The following is a 9,881-nucleotide window of genomic DNA, read 5'->3' as shown; positions in this document are numbered from 1 at the left end:
TCCCTTGAGAAATATTAAAACGAAGACGATTGTGAAGGCTAGGCTAAAAAAATTGTTTACACTGTTTGGCCTACCAAGGAAAATTCAATCAGGCCAAGGGAGTAATTTTATGTCTGGAATATTTCAACAGGTGGTGTATGAATTGGGAGCACATCAAATTGTGTCGTCTGCCTATCATCCTGAAAATCAAAGGGCCTTGGGAAAGTTCCATTTAACTGTGAAAAATATGATGAGGGCTTATTGCATGGAAAATAAAAAGGACTGGGATGAAGGAATCCATTTGTTATTGTTTGCTGTTAGAGAGGCAACTCAGGTGTCTCTTGGCTTTAGACCATTTGAGTTGGTGTTTGGTCATGAAGTAAGGGGTCCATTACTATTGTTGAAGGAACAGTGGATATATAATGATATACAATTAAATCTGTTGGATTATGTTTTCAAATTTAAAAACAGATTACATCAGGCTTACGAGATGGCAAGGAAAAATTTTAAAACTCCTCAGGGAAAAATGAAAATTTGGTATGATCAAAAAGCAAAAATCAGGGACATTAAACCTGGCGACAAAGTATTGGTTTTGTTTCCAATGCAGTCAAACCCTTTGAGAGTTCAGTTTTCAGGACCATATAAGGTGAAATCAAAAATTAACCAGGTCACCTATGTCATTGAGACGCCCGATCGTCAAAGAGAGACACAGGTCTGTCATGTGAATATGCTTAAACCTTACTTTGAGAAAATGACTGAGGAGGAGACTAGAATTCCAACCAAAGTGCTAGTTATAGAAGAAAGTAAGGAGGAGATAAGTTTCGTGGAAGGTCATGGAGCACAGAAAGTGATAAGCCCCAGGATGGAAAATTCTGTAGTTTTGCAAAACTTAAGACACCAAGTTAATGCATTTGACTAAATCAGAAAGGGAAGACATTATTTATGAAATTTAAGAATATATTCCCAGATGTTCCATGATGTGGAGGTTGGCGATGTTAAGCCTATTAAGCAGCATCCTTACTGAGTTAATCAGGAAAAGAGCAGATTGTTGGATCAAGAGGTGGATTATATGCTCACAAATGACATCATCCGAAAATCAAGTTCAAATTGGAGTTCACCCTGTGTTCTGGTGGCTCAATTAGGTTTTGTACATATTATCAAATGGTAAACATGGTGACAAAGACTGATTCGCTCCCTATTCCCAGAATAGATGATTGTATAGATAAGGTGGGGAAGGCTAAGTTTCTTACAAAGATTGATCTCTTAAAAGTATACTGGTGTGTTCCTTTGACAGAGAAAGGCAGGGAGATTTCTGCATTTGTTACACCTTCGGGATTGTATGAGTATAAGGTTATGCCTTTCGGGATGAAAAATGCACCTGGCATATTTCAGAGAATGATTAAAGCAGTAATTCAGTGTTTGGAGTACACAGGAGCCTATATCAATGATTTAGTAATTAGTATGAATACATGGGAAGAACACATGCTTGAATTAGAGCAGTTATTTCAGAGACTGGTGGAAGCGCACAGTAAATTTGCACAAGAGTGAGTTTGGACATTGTGATAGTACAGATTCTACCACCAATGTGTATATATATAGATTGTAGAGTACGATGATTGTGATTGGCCGAGAGCGTAGCTATGCTTACTGTCAGGTATTAAAGGGTTGCTCCTAGCCAGACCAGGTCATTCTGGACTAGTCAACCTACATATGATACACTCCAGTCTTCCATTTAATAAAAACCTTGGTTTGGATCAACAAGCCTTTGATTCTTTCGACGCGCTCTACAGACATGCCACTGTAATTTATCTGGGTTATATGGTAGGACAGGGACAGGTGGCACTGGTTGGAGCAAAAGTATTGGCTATCACTGCATTCTCTATCCTCGGTAACAAGAAAGCTCTTAGGAGATTTCTAGGAATGATTGGCTACTATCGTCGATTTTGTAAAAACGTTGCAGAAATTACACTCCCATTAACAAAACTACTTGGAAAGAAAAATTTATCTGGTCAGATCCATGCCAGGAAGCGTTTCTGAAGTTAAAGGCCATTTTATGCCATCAGTCTATACTTGTGTACCCTAACTTTGAACAGCCATTCTCTTTAGCCATGGACGCCAGTGACAAAGCAGTTGGTGCTGTACTGTTACAGAAGAAGGATGGTGATGAAACAGAACATCCTATTTCGTACTTCTCGAAAAAGTTTAATGACCATCAATGAAATTACTCGACCATTGAGGAGTTATTAGCGCTTGTTTTAGCATTGCAACTTTTTTTTTTAATTTTTTATTTTTCACACCATAAATCACATTAGCCATGATATACACTATTTCTTTTTCACACATATACAGTGACTTTTTCTCCCCCCCCCTCCCTCCTCCCAAGCCACCCCCCCACTCCCCCCCCATCCATTTTAGGTATACAATCTAGATTGCATTAAGCCAGTCAGACAATGTTGTCATTCAACAAAAATACACCAGAAATTCTACTGAGTCCATTCTTTTCTTTCCTTCTCCTTCCATCAACTTAGGTAATGTTTGTCCCCGGTAGGTTTTCGCTATTGTATTTAATGTAAGGCTCCCATACTTGTTCGAATATTTCAATATTATTTCTTAACCTATATGTTATTTTTTCTAATGGAATACATTTATTCATTTAAATTTAGTAGTTTCTTCCTTTTAATTTGGTTATGTATTCCATTAATATTTAAAGTCATATAGTTCAGCGTAGCCCTTTTATATTTTGTTTATCTTCTCTTTCTGTTTTTCCATCATTACCTTTCCTCCTTTTCCATTTCTGTTTTCTTATTTTCAACTCTTTATAAGACAACATTCCTACAACATCCAACATTTTCCTTATTCTCCTATTTCTATCTTATTTATCCCCAATCTCCCCTTCCCCTCCTGAGTTGTCCTTTATCCCTTGTCGGACAACCACATCTCCCCTCTCCATTTGGATTTGCGAATCCACTCGCAAGCGTCAACTGATTTTGCAGTGACCGCTATTTCCCCCCACCCCGCCCCCCCCCAGAAAAGATTTCACTTTTCATATGTCACAAAGGTCACTCTTTTAATTCCCTCCTTATTCTCTCTATTCCATTACCTTCCCTTATTAATTCTTGTCTATACTATCTATATTTTCCTCTAAGTACAGATACATTCACGTATGCACATTGTCTCTATTCACTCTTATACCTCTTTACCCGCATACATATCAATCGTGATCATTTTTACTCTCATTATCCGTCTTCATCCCTCAGTCTATTTTTGTCTTTACACACATACATATCAATCGTGATCATTTTTACTCTCATTACCCGTCTTCCTCCCTCAGTCTATTTTTGTAATTGTTCTGCAAATTTTCGTGCTTCTTCTGGATCTGAGAATAGTCTGTTTTGTTGTCCTGGAATAAATATTTTCAATATCGCTGGATGCTTTAGTATACATTTATACCCTTTCTTCCATAAAATCGCCTTTTCTCTTCTTTAGGAGTTCAAAACTTATATCTGGATAAATGAAGATTTTTTGCCCTTTATACTCCAGTGGTTTGTTGCCCTCTCTTACTTTTTCCATTGTCTTCTCCAGTACCTTTTCTCTTGTAGTATATCTTAGGAATTTTACTACAATAGATCTTGGTTTTTGTTGTGGTTGTGGTTTAGAGGCCAATACTCTATGTGCCCTTTCTATTTCCATTTCTTGCTGTAGTTCTGGACATCCTAGGGTCTTAGGGATCCACTCTTTTATAAACTCCCTCATATTCTTGCCTTCTTCATCTTCCTTAAGGCCCACTATCTTTATGTTATTTCTTCTGTTATAATTTTCCATTGTATCTATCTTTTGAGCTAGTAGTTCTTGTGTCTCTTTAGTTTTTTTATTAGATTCCTCCAATTTCTTTTTTAAGTCTTCTACCTCCATTTCTGCTGCTACTGCCCGCTCTTCCATCTTGTCCATTTTCTTTCCCATTTCTGTTAAGGTCATCTCTATTTTATTCATTTTCTCTTCTGTGTTGTTTATTCTTTTTCTTAAATCATTAAATTCCTGTGTTTGCCATTCTTTAAATGACTCCATGTATCCTTTAATAAGAGAAAGTACCTTCTTTATCTTGCCTTTCTTTTCTTCTATTTCACTGTACTCTTCCTCTTCCTCTTCTTCTTCCTCTGGGTTGGCCATCTGTTGTTTCTTTGGTGCCCTTTCCTTCTCTTCTTTCTTGTTTCTATTGTCTTCTGTGGTCTCTTCTTGCTGCAGGTGTTCTGCAGCTGTCGTTGCCGGCTGTGGAGATCGACTCCCCAGCTGGTCCCCCCTCCCGTCGGTGTGTTTTTTTTCATTCGCATCGCGCATGCGCGACTCCTCGCACATGCGCGGTTGCGCACTTTTACTCGGCTCAGCGAGCCATTTTTGTAGTCCATTATTTACCGACCTGAGGGAGCGGGTTTCTCTCTCCACAGCGGGCCTCTTCGGACAGGTAAGGCCTTCACCTTTTTCCTCCTTTGTCTTCTCTTCCTCTCTTCTTACCGTTGCTTTCGATTTTTCTTTTTTTGTCACCATCTTCTTTCCACCTTTATACTCACTTTTCTGTAACTTTTATTTCTGTGCCTTTGTGTTTTCCTTTGTTTTTCCCGACTTTTCTGGAGAGGGCTGGAGTTCACCGTCCGGCCACTACTCCATCACGTGACTCCTCCAGCATTGCAACATTTTGATGTGTATATTTGTACTGCTCAAAAACCATTAATAATATATACTGATCATAATCCATTAGTTTTTCTGTCTAAAATGAAAAATAAGAACAGATGGTTATTGACCTGGAGCTCAATGTTACAAAAGTATGATTTAATTATTACACACATAAAGAGGATGGATAGTGTAATAGCAGATTTTTTGTCAAGATGTTAATCTGGGTAGATATAAATCTAATCACATACTTATTGTAAAAATGGAGTGTTTATTTTATTTATGTAATACTTCCATTAATTGTTAAAAATTTGTTCTTGTGGACCAAAAAATTTTTTTGGGAAGGTTACAGAGTTCTGCGTTGTGGATTGACCTATGTGTTGTGTGGTTTTGTGTTGGAAAGTGACAGTTTGCCTTTGAGAGCCAAGGTGAAGGTGGACTACAGAGAGAGTGGGAGACGGACTGGGCATGTGCAGAAGATTATCTAGAAATTTCCAGACTTGGAAGACAAACCACCACTGGGTGTGGCTGTGAAGTGGAAGGAGGCCCAAGCATGAGTCATTGTCTGGGAGGGAGTTGAGAATGTTGGGTATTTTAAAAGGGATGAACATTCCAAAGGCAGCCAGAAGGATCCAGACCAAGCCATTGTTCCTCTCTCTGCAAGCAACACAAGACAACTTCAAATTTTGTGCACTCTCTCTCAAAGATCTTTTGGCTTCAGTTTACCAAACAAACTGAATTTTGTTTACGATCTTTTCTTCGATTGTAATCAAAGTTTTGTGAGTCTTATGTGTTTTGTGTTTGTTTTTTTTTCTGTGGGCTGGTTGGAAATATAATTTAGACTTTGATTACTTATGTTATATTTAGAATAGGGAATTTATTAGTTTTACGCTGTTATAGAAATTTGTATATTAACCAATGGGCATTGTTATAAAAGAGGGAGATTTTGAATTAAAGTTTGAAGGTGAATTTTTGTTAATAAAGTAATTGTTCATCTTTACCCCTGTGTGATATGCTTTCTTTGTGGTTGCTGGTTTGATCTTGTAACATTATCCTCTCCACCTTTGATCCCCCAATGATCATTGGATCAGACACCTCTGGTTTTCTCTTGCTGAAGTCAACAATCAGCTCCTTGGTTTTGGTGACAGTGAGTGCAAGGTGGTTGTGTTTGCACAATTTTGCCAAGTTTTCAATCTCCTTCCTGAATACTGACTCATCACCCCTTTTTATACAACCCATGACCATGGTAGAGGCAGCAAATTTGTAGATAGTGTGTAAAGTTAAGACCAGTGGTACAACAACACCATCAGTCATAGATGTAAAGAAAGTAGAGCAGGGGGTGAAGAACACAGCCCTATGGTGCTCTGGGACTGATTGTGGTCTGTAAGGTGAGGCGAGGAAATCAAGGATCCAATTGCACAGTGGAGTGTTAAGTCCCAGGTCTTGGGGTTTGCTGATCATTTTTGAGGAGTTGGTAATGATCTTTTAGGAATTAATTGATTCTGGCAGGGTCCTGGAGGACTGGAAAAATGAGCAAATGTTGCTCCATTATACATGAAGAGGCAGCAGAAAGGAAATTATGGACCAATTAGCCCGACATCAGTGGCTGGTAAAATGTTGGAGTCAATTGTCAAGGACGAGGTTATGGAGTATTTGCGCACATGACAACATACTGTAGACCAAAGCCAGCATAATTGCTTCAGGGAAAAATCTTGCTTGACGAACTTATTGGAATTATTTGAAGCAACAAGCATGCTGGATAAAAGGAGATGAAGTGGATGTTGTGCATTTGGATTGTCAGAAGCCCTTTGACAAGGTGCCACACCAAGGCTACTTAACAACATTAGAGCCCATAGGAAAGATACTAGTGTGGGTAGAGCATTGGGTAATTGGCAGGAAGCAGAGTCAGATTACAGGCATCATATTGTTCTTGGTTGCCAGTTGCAAGTGGTATTCCACAGGGGTTGGTGTTTGGACCACTTATACTTATGTTGTACATCATCAATTTCAATTATGGAATAAATGGCTTTGTGGTTGTATTTGCAGATGATGGAGGAGTAGTGCCAAGGAAACAGAGGTAGCAGAAGGACTAAAACAGGTTAGGAGAATGGGCTGTGAAGTGGTAAATGAAATACAACATTGGAAAGGCTATAGTGATGGACTTTGAGAGGACAGACTATTTTCTCAGAAGGGAGAAAATTGAAAATCCCAGATGAAAATGAACCTGGGAGTCCTCATCCAGGATACTTTGAAGGTAAACTGACAGGTAGAGACAGCAGTAAAAAAGCCAAATGCAATGCTGGCGTTAATTTCAAGAGGAATAAAACAGAAAAGCAGGGATGTGACGTTGAGGCTTTATGAGGCACTGGTGACACGTCACGATATATCATCATGAGCAGTTTTGGGCTCCTCATTTAAGAAATTATGTGCTAACGTTAAGGAAGGTTCAGAGGTTGTTCACAAGGATGATCCAGGAATGGAAGGGTTATTATGAGAAATGTTTGATGGCTTCTTGCCTGTACTCATTGAAACATTGTCAATTTTGAATGCATGGAGCAATAGATGTAGAAAGGTTGTATCTCATGGTGGGAGAATCAAGAACAAGAATGCACAATTTCAGGATTGAATGGTATCCACATAGAACAAAGATGCAGAGAAATTTTTCCAGCCAAAGGGTAGTGAATCTGTGTGGATTTGTTGCCACAGGTGGTTGTGAAGGCCAAGTCATTGGGTGCATTTGAGAGAGAGATTGATAGGTTCTTGATTAGATAGAGTATCAAAAGTTTATCAGAAGACTAGGGCTGAGTGAATGGTGGGCAGACCTGATGAGCTGAATAGCCTATTTCTTCTCCTTTGGTAGTGGATCTCAACCTTTTCTTTCTTTGGCTTGGCTTCGCGGACGAAGATTTATGGAGGGGGTAAAAGTCCACGTCAGCTGTAGGCTCGTTTGTGGCTGACAAATCCGATGCGGGACAGGCAGACACGGTTGCAGTGGCTGCAGGGGAAAATTGGTTGGTTGGGGTTGGGTGTTGGGTTTTTCCTCCTTTGACTTTTGTCAGTGAGGTGGGCTCTGCGGTCTTCTTCAAAGGAGGTTGCTGCCCGCCAAACTGTGAGGCGCCAAGATGCACGGTTTGAGGCGATATCAGCCCACTGGCGGTGGTCAATGTGGCAGGCAGCAAGAGATTTCTTTAGGCAGTCCTTGTACCTTTTCTTTGGTGCACCTCTGTCACGGTGGCCAGTGGAGAGCTCGCCATATAACACGATCTTGGGAAGGCGATGGTCCTCCATTCTGGAGACGTGACCCATCCAGCGCAGCTGGATCTTCAGCAGCGTGGACTCGATGCTGTCGACCTCTGCCATCTCGAGTACTTCGACGTTAGGGATGAAAGCGCTCCAATGGATGTTGAGGATGGAGCGGAGACAACGCTGGTGGAACCTTTTACTTCCCACTCAAATACCACCTTAAGCAATCCCTTCCTAATCACAGAGCACTGATGGCATAGGGATTACTTAAAGTGGTATGTGAGTGGAAAGAAAAAGGTTGAGAACCACTGTCCTATGACTTAATAGTTTCAATAAGGAATAGCATCCATTTAAACCCTGATGTCTATTATCATTTAGCCCAAAGACCACAATATGTAGTTGATTTAATTTTGGGAATCTAGTTATCTCATTGATGTAAACTGGCCTTTATTGGAATATGCAAACTGCCATGCCTACACAGAAGCGACTGTAGCAATAGCATTAATTCCAAATTCCCAGGCCAATCAGGTCTGCTGAAATTGGAACAGTCCCATTTCAACACCCCCCACCCAAAAAACTACAAATTTATTAGAGCCTGCCATTTGCACTAGTAGGGCCTCCTTATACCAACTCCATGTACTTGGGTTTATAAAAACACCTTCCTTTACCCAAAGTAGATGGAGCTTATTTGAAGGCCATTTACTTAAAGTCACTGCATTCAAGTTAATTTGTGTGTGGTTTCATACTCTTTTGTTTTTAAGTGTTTGAAAGTAATTGAGGTATCAGCTTCTGGGAACTATTGGCAGCAAGGAACTGAGAATTTTAGATGACAAAAAAACTGCATATCCTTAAAGATACGTGTAATTTGATGGGATCAAAAGGTACACTTACAGATGATCATTAAAACAGAGAATCACAGGGGTCTTCCCTTCCTCTATCTACAATATCTATTGGGACCACTGACAAGATAGACCTAAAGGAATTATAGAAAAAATTTCCCATGCAACACACAGCATCTTTAACCATCCAGAAAGATATAGGAACAACAAAATCAGGACTGCCAGGCTGGGGAATAGCTCCTTCCCACAGGCTGTGAGCCTGATGAACATCTGTGTAAATCATCTGAAACATATAAATAATTATTTTGAATTTTGTGAATATTAGACTCTGTATTGTGTATATTTGCTTGAGCAACACATTTTGTTGGGTTGTACATGCACAGATAATAAATTAGAATTTTATTTTAAATTATAGCTTGTAGCCATTTAAAATGCTGGCTCCTAACATCTGCTCAATGGAGCATCAAAACCAATGCTCGAAGAAACCACTTTTCCCAGGTGCAGACATTTGGGCTCCAACCAGCTGCCCCAAATTCAAATTACATTCATGACCAGCATTTGAAATTTTAATCAAGCCAAATAAATGGATAAAAAATATTTTTTTTAATATGTGTGTATATAAAAAGTCCACAACTGCAATCATACTATCTACAGGAATTTTTAAAATGGGTCTGAACCAGCAATGCAGAAGGAATTGTACCCCTTCAAGTTCTCATTAGGACTCCAAACAACTAAAGCACTAGATACACTAACGCAAGCTTTAGACAAAACATTCCTTTAACTGTCATCTTTTCCAATTCTTAAGCTCTGGCTTGAAGTGAAATGATGCCCCTGACAGATTTGTTTTCCAGACTTGTTTCAGCTAATTATTGGAAATGCTAATTATTCCAGAGAAAGGGTCAAACTGCAATTTGAATTTTTTTTTATATAAAAACTGCACTTTTGGAACAGTTAAAAAAATTGCAGTTTACACATCCATGAGCATTAAAAGTTAAATAGGAAGCCAAGTTTTCCAGCTAGTTATCAATTATATTCAGTTAAGACTGGCAACTGACAATAGTGAATACCAATTCAAGAAATTTTGCTATTAAATGAAACTAAATTACACTACCGTAACCAGGATTAAAAGGAGAGATCTTTTAAAAATTCTTCTCA

This window comes from Narcine bancroftii, chromosome 3, assembly GCF_036971445.1.
Source record: "Narcine bancroftii isolate sNarBan1 chromosome 3, sNarBan1.hap1, whole genome shotgun sequence".
NCBI lineage: Eukaryota > Metazoa > Chordata > Chondrichthyes > Torpediniformes > Narcinidae > Narcine > Narcine bancroftii.
The sequence above is the reverse complement of the archived record's forward strand: the minus strand, read 5'-3'. Positions refer to the sequence as shown.